Consider the following 11,050-nt stretch of genomic DNA (forward strand, 5'->3'; position numbering starts at 1 on the left):
TCATATGCTTTGGACAGGTCAAGCAGGAGGTAGCTAGTATACTGGTGGCCTTGGTAAGACATTCTGTGCTGTTTTTACTTACAACACTTATGATATCAATGTGTAGGGTCTTTCCCTTAACCAAAAAGGTCTGCAACTCTCCAATCCTCTGACACCAATTGAGTGTCCTATGATTCAATCCAATTCTGGCACTAACTATCTGGGATTCGAGTTGGGCCCCACAGATTTAAGGACTCAGTCCCACAAGGCTGCTCTTACTTTAGACTCCAGTTGTAAGTATTGGGTCTCCAGTGAACACATACTTCTGTCTGACGTGGCTACAAAATGGGGCTCCCACAATCCCCACCTCAGGTTTGTTAATTTGCTACAAGGCCTCACAGAACTTAGGAAAACAGTTTACTTACTGCTTTACTATAAAGGATACAATTTAGCAACAGCCAAATGGAAAAGATGCAAAGGGCAAGGTATGGGAGAAGGAATGTAGAGCTTCCATGCCCTCTCTGGGAGGACCACTATCCCAGCGCCTGGATGTGTTCGTCAACCCAGAAGCTCTCTGAATCCCATCGTTTAGGGGTTATGATGGAGGTTCAACTATGTAGGCATGATTGATTAAACCATTGGTCATGATTAAACTCAATCTCTAGTTTCCTTCTCCTCCCTGGAGGTTCAGAGGTGAAGTTGAAAGTTTCAACCCACTAATTACAATGGTCGACTCCTCCGGCAACTAGCTCCCCTCCTGAAGCTATTTAGGGGCCCATCAAGAGTCACTCTGCTAGCATAAACTCAGGTATGGTTGAAAGATATTTGTTATGAATACCAAAAGATGATTCTATTACCCCTATCACTAAGGAAATTCCAAGAATTTTAGAAGATCTGTGTCAGAAACCAGGGACAAGGGGCAAATCTGTATTTTTTATTATCACTGACATGTATTCCAAGAGATGAGAGATAAAACCTGTGAAGATTCATGACTAGCTACTTCAGTGAAGTTTTGGGGAGTCCAGTAGGTGAGTGGTGTGTAGGGTTAGCTCTTCCAAACTAAAGACAAATTGCTGCATCTTGCGTCTCCATCTCCTACCACAAAGAAAGGCCACCACTTGTCAGCTTCCTTGAGCTCTGGAGGTAATACATTTCATGCCTGGTAATATTTCTACAGCCCATGTATCAGGTGATATGGGAAGCTTCCAGCTTTGTGTGGGGCCTTGAGCAGGAAAAGGTGTCAAAGCAGGACCAGGCCACAGTGCAATCAGCCCTGTCACTTGGTTCATATGATTCAACAGGCCCCATGGTAAGAGGTGTCATGTGGTAGGAAAAGATGTAGTAAAGAGTGTTTGGCAAGCTCAAGTGAAAGAATCACAACTCAGACCCCTGAGATTATGGAGCAAAACCATGCCATCAGCATCAAATTATGTGTACTTTGAAAAACAGCTCTTATTTTTGGTGTGTTTGGGTCCTAGAAGTGATGGAACAATTGACCATGAGAGACCAAATGACCATCTGGAAATGCTTATTATGCACTGAATTCTGTAGGATCCACTAAACCATAAAGCCACATGATGCTTACTCATGCCTTCCAGTCCTGCTAGTAGCAGTCCATTGTAAGAGAGTGCTGATATATGTGGGATTAAACCTGAACAGGGCTGGAAGGCGTGAGTAAGTTTCATGAGTAGGAAACCAAGACCCCATATCACCAAGCACAGCTATACCAGTCAATGCCCCCAACTCTTGCACTTATGAACATATTTGGGTGGGAATGAGGGAGGGTGGGCCAGAGGGGTCCTGTATGACCAGATAAAAGAAAGAAAGAAGCCAAAGCTTGGTTTATGGATGGATTGGCTCAATATATGGATGAAAGCCAAAAAAATAGACAGTGGCTTCATTACAACCACATTCAGGGAAAGAGAGTAAAGAGGAAATCTTCCTGATGGCAGATCTATGAGCAGTATAACTGGTCATCCACTTTGGATAGAAGGAGAAATGACCCAAGGTGAAAATATATATAAATTCCTAGGAAATGGCCAATGGCCTAGTTGTGCAGGCAGGGAACTGGAAGGAAAAGGACTGGAATATCAGAGACAAGGAGTCTGAGGAAAAGCCATGTGGGTAGACAAATGGGTGAATGTATAAAGTGTCAAGACTTGTGTCTTACATGTGGATACCCACCAGAAAGCATCTACCATGGAAAAAGCACTGAACAACCAAGTAAAATGAGATGACTCAGCCTCTTGACATTAACTAGTCTTTGTCATTGGTCACCCAGAGCAGGCATGATGAACACATGAACAGGGTGGACATGGTGGCAGAAATGGAGGCTTTGTGTGAGCCTGACAGCATGAACCTCACTTACCAATGCCTGTCTACCTACTGTTACCTCTGAACATCCGACAGAGATAAACATTGAATCTTCAATATGGCATATTCCTTGAGGGAATCAACCAGCCACTTAATAGCAAGTTGACCACATGGAACCCTTCCATCCTGGAAAGACCAGTCAGCCGTTCATCCTCTCAGGGACAGATACCTGTCCTAAGCGTGTGTTTTCCTTTCCTGCCTGCACAGCCTTAGCCAGCACCATTACCAAGGGCTTATGGAGTGCCTCATCCACAGACCTGGAAACCCACACAACAAAGCATCCAACCAAGAGACCTACTTCACCATGAAGGCAGTGTGAGAGTGGGCCCGTGACCCTGGGAACGACAGATCAAATCACATACTGCACCATCCCGAGGTGGCCAGCTTCATAGAATGCTGAAACAGCCTACTCCAGCTAAGTAACAAAAGTTATTTGTCATTTTTATCATTCAAATGGCATATTTCACCATGGGGATGCGAGAAGCAGAAAATCCTGATGTGCAGAGAGAAATGAATGAAGTAATTACATAGAAGGAAGCAGATGCAGCAGACTGAGAGAGACTGAGTACCGACAGATCTCAGGTGTCCAGTTACCCACAGCCCACAAGACACCTCTGTTTTCTTTTTCTTCTTTAAGTTCTGGGATACATGTGCAGAATGTGCAGGTTTTTTATGTAGGCATAATGTGCCATGGTGGTTTGCTGTACCCATCAACCCGTCATCTAGGTTTTAAGCCCCACATGCATTAGGTATTTGTCCTAATGCTCTCCCTCCCCTTGCCCCCCACCCCCCAAAAGGCCCCAGACACCTCTATTTTCTAACAATTAATCTACCCCCGTTTTTCATAAGCAAGCTTGATTTGGTTCCTGTTATCTGCAACTAAAAGATCTTATCTGATACAATAAATTTCAAAGAGGCAAACTTCTGCCTTCACCTGATGAACTTTCCAATAAATAATACAGTTGTCCCAAAATGGAAAACGCTTCTCTTATCATTTTGAGGTTTAGACAGCCCTTCATCACTGTGTAGAAGAAATTCTGTCTGTTATAAATAGTTGAACTAGATAAACTGAAGGTCCCTTGCTAGTTTGAGATCCTCTGACAAATATCAGGAAAGCCATGATATGGAAAATAGAATAGTTTCACTCTTTTGGGAAATAAAAAATAAGGAGTCTCCAAGTGCTTGATAACATTCCAAGAGAGGATGTGTGAGAGTGTATTACATTGCAGGGGGAAAACTGACAGATTCTAGATTTAGCGTTTGTTGGAAAACTGGAACCAAAGTTTACAATGATTTCTCTTTTATTAATACATACAAAAAGCCTAGAAGCTCAGTATTTGGGATGCATAAAATATAAAAATAAAATATTAAATGAAGTAGCTTTTAAATGTATGTTTTTATTTACTGGCTGAAATGAAAATTGAAAAAGATTGCACAAAATTTTTTGGCAAAATGCTGTAGTATGCTTTCTCTTGATATCACTGCCAACAATGCCCTCTAGTGGTAAACCAAGTAGGCACTGAATAATGGGGGGAAAATGAAACAAGCAAGCCTGCTAAACACATTGATAAGATTTTCATGAAAATACGAACTTTTAGTGCAGAAGGACCTGCGGCAGGCCTACTTCAGCTGCCTCCCGAGCCAGGTTTCCCTTGGTGGGTGACTGTGTCCCTTGATGAGTGACTGTGCGCTCGCTCGGGCACCAAGGAGAAGCAGGATCATTGGGTAGCCTACGTGAATCCAACAGCAATGGCCAGATCAAGGGGTCCAATCCAGTCTTAAGGGCGAACAATCCAGGATTCTCTCCGTCAACCAAGGCCTATCTGGGAAGAAGTGCAAGAGCAACTAGAAAAGAAAAAGAAAAAGGCGCCAAGGCTTTGTATGAATTTGAAGAAAAAACTAGAAAAACACAGGAAGAAATTGTTAAGTGAAAGTAAGAGCTTATCCAAAAAACGAGAAAAAAAAAAGAAAAAGAAGAAATCTGGTAGGTATTCATCGTCTTCATCATGCTCTGATTCTTCCAGCAGTTCTTCTGATTGTGAGGATGAGGATAAGAAACATGGAAAAGGGAGAAAGAAAAAGAACCATTCACATAAATCTTCTGAAAGCTCCATGTCAGAAACTGAATCAGACAGTAAGGATAGAAAGACAATAAGGAAGAAAGACTTCTTTTTAAAGAAAAAGAAGGACCCAACTGAGAAAGAAAAAGGCTATTAAAGGACTCAGCAAAAAGAAACCCATATTCTGAAGATAAATCTTTATCACCTGAGTCCTTGTCAGAATCAGAGTATGTTGAGGAGATAAGAGCAAAAAAGAAGAAAAGCAGTGAAGAATGAGAAAAAACAACACAAAAAAAGGAAAAAGGAGCATGAGAAAAACAGTAAGAAGAGAAAGAAGGCTGCTAGTTCAAGTCCTGACTCATCATAATATTAAGAAAAATCAGTATTCCCTTATAGAGAAAGTACAATGTCTAAGGAAATTTCAACTGTGAAAATTACAACATATTTACTATAATGCATGAATTTTCTTGTTTTTAGAATTATCCTTGGACTGGCCAGACGCAGTGGCTCATGCCTGTAATCCCAGCACTTTGGGAGGCCAAGGCGTGTGAATCACCTGAAGTCAAGAGTTTGAGACCAGCCTGACCAACACGGTGAAACCCCGTCTCTACTAAAAATACAAAAATTAGCTGGGCCCGGTGGCTGGTGCCTGTAATCCCAGCTACTTGGAAGGCTGAGGCAGGAGAATCACTTGAACCCGGGAGGCAGAGGTTGCAGTGAACTGAGATGGTGCCACTGCACTCCAGACTGGGCAAAAGAGCGAGACTCCATCTCAAAAAAAAAAAAAAAAGAATTATCCCCGGACTACCCAGTAGCTGTTCAAATGCCGCTGTGTGCAAGGGCCATAAATGTTGCCTGCTGCTTGAGTATCTATTCTTTTCTCTTCCAGTGCTTGATAACTCTGGGAGATAATACGTTGCAGTAGCACTAGTGGTTACGATATTTGGGAATAAAATTAATATTTTTGACTAGAAGTGTACAATGATAGATCAACAGAAATCCAACTTGAATACATCTTTAAGGTGGAATCAGAAACGGCCAGATGTTAAAAATTTTAAAGTAGTTAAAATTTTTGAAGTAAGGATTACATTGACATTTCAAAATCCGTACTCTGTAGATAAGTGTATTTTAATTTTTTCCCCGTGTAGACTTTTATTTACCTGGGAAAGGTGCTTTTTAGGATGGAGGGAGGAGGTGGTTTGCTGTCTCTTTAGCTAGTAGAACAACATGCCTTTGATCCTCACACTTCCTGTATTTGAGGAAAGAGTAGCCAGGCTTTATGGAGAGGTCAGAGCTAGGTGCCAGGAGTCTTGCCTTTTACTGAGCTTAGGGACATCCTTGGATTTTGTCATACGCTTCTTTGAATGAACCAGAGAAACAGCCCTTTGCAGCATGAGAAAGCCCCAAAACCCCTGGGATTTACCTCCACTTCAATAATACTGAATATTTTTTAGCATTAGAATATGCTGGGTCATTTGAATTAATTTTGATGACACTTTGGCTTTGGAGAGAAATGGTTTCAAATAGACACTGGTACACTGGTACTTTTTGAACTTGAAAACTAAATATTCTAAAGTGCATGTTTCATACCGTAAAGTTTTAATTAGTCAGGAAAATTCCATGTAACCAGTGATAGTTCCTTTATTTTTTGTATGAAGTTTGTTTAGGCTGCAATATTTAGCTTTTGTTAACTCCTTTCTCTTGCTGTCTTAAGTTCACTGCTGTGTTTAATGGCACACTTGCCAAGATATTGAGCACATAAAAAGCAGGGTTTTGATTTAAAAAAAAAACACAGCTTCATATTGAGGCTGAGACTTACCATAAACAAGTTGAGTAGCAAGCCTGGTATGCTGTGTCTTGTTACATAAAGCTATCGCCAGGATCTTAGTAAATATAATGTCTTAAAAGTAAAAAAAAAAAACAGAAAAAAGAAAATATGAACTTTTACACTTCCAGTTGGTAACTGAATGTTATATTTGGCAATAAAATGAACCTTTACAAGGTACTGCAGCATATACCTTAAAGCACAAGCATGTCAAAGCCAATTTTCCCCTGTGGTTTTCATGAACATATGCCAAACAGCACAGGAAAATAGCCATCTGTAAGGTCTTATTGGGGCATTTCTGGGTCACAACTTCCACTGGTATCTTAAAAGAAATTAAAATCTGCTTTTATGGAGGATGACATCATTCACCAAAAAAACTGCTTTTAAACCCGATTACCTTCGAGAATTATAGCCATCAGGCACCAACAATGACTCGTTCCCACTTTCAAGGCTTTATCTGAATTCTGAACTCATCAACCAGATAAAGTCTCTTTGCTTGAGAATTCTTCAAACTATAGCTCTCAACTGGTGGGGCAAGCTGGTCAAAACAAGTTACAGTTACAGGAATAAAATTTCTCTAATCCTGGCTCAGCAAAGAGCTTCCCAAAGGAACTGCAGGTGAAGTAAAAGAAAGAAGGCAACTTACACAGCTTATTCCCCTCTAATTCAAACCAGCTCTAGTACTCTTATCTAAATCTGGCTTAAAATTTCTTTGTCTTTGCAAATTGTTCTCCTTTCTCTCCACTCCAAGCCTCCTTCCTTCATACTTTCTAATCATTCTCTCTTCCCTTCAGTAGCTGACTGAATATGTGTGTGGTATTGAGAGGCGCTTGGAGCCTCTTATGACAACTATATTTGTATGAGAATATTTGCTCTGGACGACTTTGTGTAAAGTATTAACCTACTAGCCTGTTTCAGAAATTCTTTTATTTAAACAGAAAGAAACACATCCTCAGAGAACTATGCTGTGAGTTGACAAGGACTGTTAATATTAATTCCTTTAGGAAGACTGAATGGCCACATTCTGTGAATGCTAAATGTTTCCTAGTTTTGCATTGGTAAAAAGGAATTCACAGACTAAATAATAACTCTTGCCTGTATCAACCTTAAACAGAGGCTCATGAGGTAACCTAAGCTTCAATATCATTTTCTCCATTGCCATTTCTGCTGTACCAGAAACAGTCTTTGGAGTCACGTGGCTGGCCTAGGTGTAAATTCCACCATTGCCAGACTTGGCTGTGCTGTTGAGCAAGTCGTTTACACAAGCTAATTAAGGAGCTGTTTGGAGACTCACAGAGCAATTGTCTGACAGTTTTACCTGCACCTAGCACTAGGCCAAGTGAAAACACAAAGATGTGTAGATGCCAAGATGGCAGGAAATAGTACTGTGTTTCCCAAGTATGGTATATAGAATGATCCCTAACTTATTTGACCCTGGAGACCTTTTTTCTCAGAGCAGGGTAAAAACAACAACAACAACAACAACAAAAACTCTTTAGGAAATGCTAATACAGGATGTTCTCTGGAAGTTTTCAAATTCAAATTATATCCCTTACATTTCTTCAGTCCCACTAGCCTCATTTATTTTATCTTTTATTTCATTTTATTTTATTTTGAGACAGGATCTCATTGTGTTGCCCAAGCTGAAGTGCAGTGGCACAGTCACAGCTCACTGTAACCTCGATCTCCCAGGCTGAAGTGATCCTCCCACCTCAGCCTCCTGAGCAGCTGGGACTACAGACGCATGACACCATGCTTGGTTCATTTTTTATTATTTTTTGTAAAGACAGGGTCTTGCTATGTTGCCCAGACTGGTCTTGAACTCCTGGCCTCAAGCGATCCTCCTACCTTGGCTTCCCAAAGTGCTGAACCACCGCGCTCAGATACACTAGCCTCATTTCAAATGCTCAGTAGCCACATGTGGCAATGGCTACCATATTGAACAGTGCCAAAATGAACATCCCATCATGGCAAAGAGTTCTACTGGACAGCACTAGTCTAAAGTTTTCCTCATAACAATGTAATTATATTCAAACTGTAGTCCTTAAGAAACTCACAAAAATAGTAACTTTAGAGTAGAGAAAACTGCAAAGCAGCAGCTTAGCCAAGTATCAAAGATAACATTTCTAGTAATGGGACAAACAGACATCATGTACCTCCTGTTATGCTATCCTAGGAAGAATACAACATCTCATGTGTGATATTTCTGCCAAAAACACATAACCTGAACCTAATCATTAGAAAACATCAAACACAGGTGGAAAGGTATTCTACAAAATAACTGACCTGTACTCTTTAAAATGTCAAGATCGTCAGGCACTGTGGCTGATGCCTGTAATCCCAGCACTTTGGGAGGCCAAGACGGGCAGATCACCTGAGGTCAGGAGTTCGAGACCTGCCTGGCCAACATGGTGAAATCCCGTCTCTACTAAAAATACAAAAATTAGGCGGACGTGGTGGTGTGTGCCTGTAATCCCAGCTACTTTGGAGGGTGAGACAGGAGAATCGCTTGAACCCAGGAGATGGAGGTTGCAGTGAGCTGAGATGGTGCCACTGCACTCCAGCCTGGGCAACAGAGCAAGAATCCCTCTCAAAATAAATAAATAAATAAATAAATAAATAAATAAATAAATAAATAAATAGAAAATAAAATGTCAAGATCATAAAAGACAAAGAAAGGCTAAGAAACTGTACCAGATTAAAGGAGACTAAAGAGACATGATAACTCAATGTAATTCATGATCCTTAATTAGATCTTGACCAGGGAAAGAATAACCATAAAGGAAATCACTGGAATGATTGATCAAATGGACTGTGGGTTATATAATAGTATTATTAAAATGTTAAGTTTCTTGATTTTGATCATTGTGGTGTGGTCATGTAAGAGAAAGTCCTTCATCTTAGGAAATATACATTGAAGTATTTAAAAGTAAAGGAGCACTCTCTGGGTTCCAATTAAGATGGAGATAGCATACCCCACTCTGTCTCTCTTCCTGAATGCAACTGGAAACCTTGGAAAGGATGTATCATGTAAACCGTCTGAGGACTTTGAAAAAGAGAATGGTAGAAAGCAGGTTAGGAAAGGCAAACAGATCTCTGAGAACTACTAAAGTAAGGGGTGAGTCCTCCTTTTTTAAATCTGATTTCTCCCAGCCTGGACTCAAAGGCAACCTGAAACCGAGAAGTACATACAAGGTGCAGACAAAAATTGTTCTAAGAGGCATTCCCTCTTTCTTGTCTGAGGAGCAGGAAAAGGGTCTCTTACGGGTTAGAGGTAGTAGAAGAAATATTCTGGGGTTTTATTTCCTTTCTTGTCCCAGCTCTTAGGCAATCCCACTCTGGCACAGAAGCAGCAATAGCTGGACAAATGCTTAAAAATGAGAGAGAGGAGAATCCTTCTGTCTGACCAGAGGAACCATGGATTCAAGAGTGTGAGACACATCGGTCCTATTACTCATTTCTGTCTGTCCTCTCACCACTTGGTCCCTGAGGCAGACACAGCTGTGGAAAGTGTATAACAGACCAGGGAAACTAAGGCAGTGGCCATCTAGTCAGAATACCGAATACCAGGAAGATGTTACCTGCAAGCAAGAAGGATCTCCCTGGGGGAAATTATGGAAAGAAAGAAGCTCTAGAAAGTGATATGGGATCCAAGATGTATGAATCACTGGGCCCATCTTTGAGCTGTGCATTTAGGTCTGACCCTAAACAGCATGCAAAAGATATTGAGAACTGGTCTACAGGGTGGACCACTGCCCAAGTCCCAGAATAGCCACTAAGCGTCACACACACACACAGGATGGATATAAGTAGCACTGCAAAGCCTTTGAAAATTGAACTGAAATTGGAACGAGAGCCAACAGAAGGTGGGATAGGAATTTACAACCTAAACTTAAATGTGTCAATTTCCTGCTAAAACAAGCAAAATGCCCTATAGGATTTAACAAAACCCAGAGTCCCATAATATCATATTCAAAATGTCCAGAATCAAATCCATAATTATTCAACATATGAAGAACCAGGAAAATCTTCACATCTCTTAAGGAAAAAGATAATCAACAGCCATGAACACAGATGTTAAAATTAGACAAAGGCTTCCCAGCTATTAAAATCATTCTCGAATAAGTGTGAACACTCTTGAAACAAACGGAAAGACAGAAATTCTCAGAAGAGAAATAGAAAATATAAAAGAGAAGCAGAAGAAAATTTTAGAACTAAAAAAATATAATAGCTGAAATTGAAAATTTACTGGACTGGGTGACTAAATGAACTTGAAGATAGATCAATAAAATTACCCAGTCTGCATAATAGAGATAAAAAAAAGATTTTTAAAACATGAGCAGAGCCTAATACATCTGTGTGACAATACCAAAAGGTTTAACATTTGTGTTATTGGAATTTCAAAAGATAAAGAGATTCATGCAGAAAGATACTTGAAGAAATAAAGGACTAAAATATTCCCCAATTTGGCAAAAGACATAAACTTGCAGATTAAAAAGGTTTAGTAAACCCCAAACGGAACAAGTTTGAAGAAATACACACCCAAATAATATAATCAAACTACTGAAAACTAAAGACAAAAGAAAATACCTTGAAAACAGCCAGAGAAAAATGATATGGTGTTTTTGGTTTTGGTTTTGGTTTTGGTTTTTTGAGACGGAGTCTCACTCTGTGGCCAGGCTGGAGTGCAGTGGCGCAATCTTGGCTCACTGCAACCTCCGCCTCCTGGGTTCAAGCGATTCTCCTGCCTCAGCCTCCCTAGTAGCTGGGACTACAGGCATGTGCCACGACACCCAGCTAATTTTTTGTATTT

At 40.5% G+C, this 11,050-nt stretch overlaps 1 pseudogene; it reads left to right on the forward strand.

Annotated features, from left to right (window-relative positions):
• The first annotated feature begins 4,038 nt into the window (after positions 1 to 4,038).
• Positions 4,039 to 4,779, forward strand: LOC101150047 (protein FAM133B-like; annotated as a pseudogene).
• Positions 4,780 to 11,050: the final 6,271 nt, after the last annotated feature.

The sequence above is a fragment of the Gorilla gorilla genome, chromosome 10, assembly GCF_029281585.2.
Source record: "Gorilla gorilla gorilla isolate KB3781 chromosome 10, NHGRI_mGorGor1-v2.1_pri, whole genome shotgun sequence".
Taxonomy (NCBI): domain Eukaryota; kingdom Metazoa; phylum Chordata; class Mammalia; order Primates; family Hominidae; genus Gorilla; species Gorilla gorilla.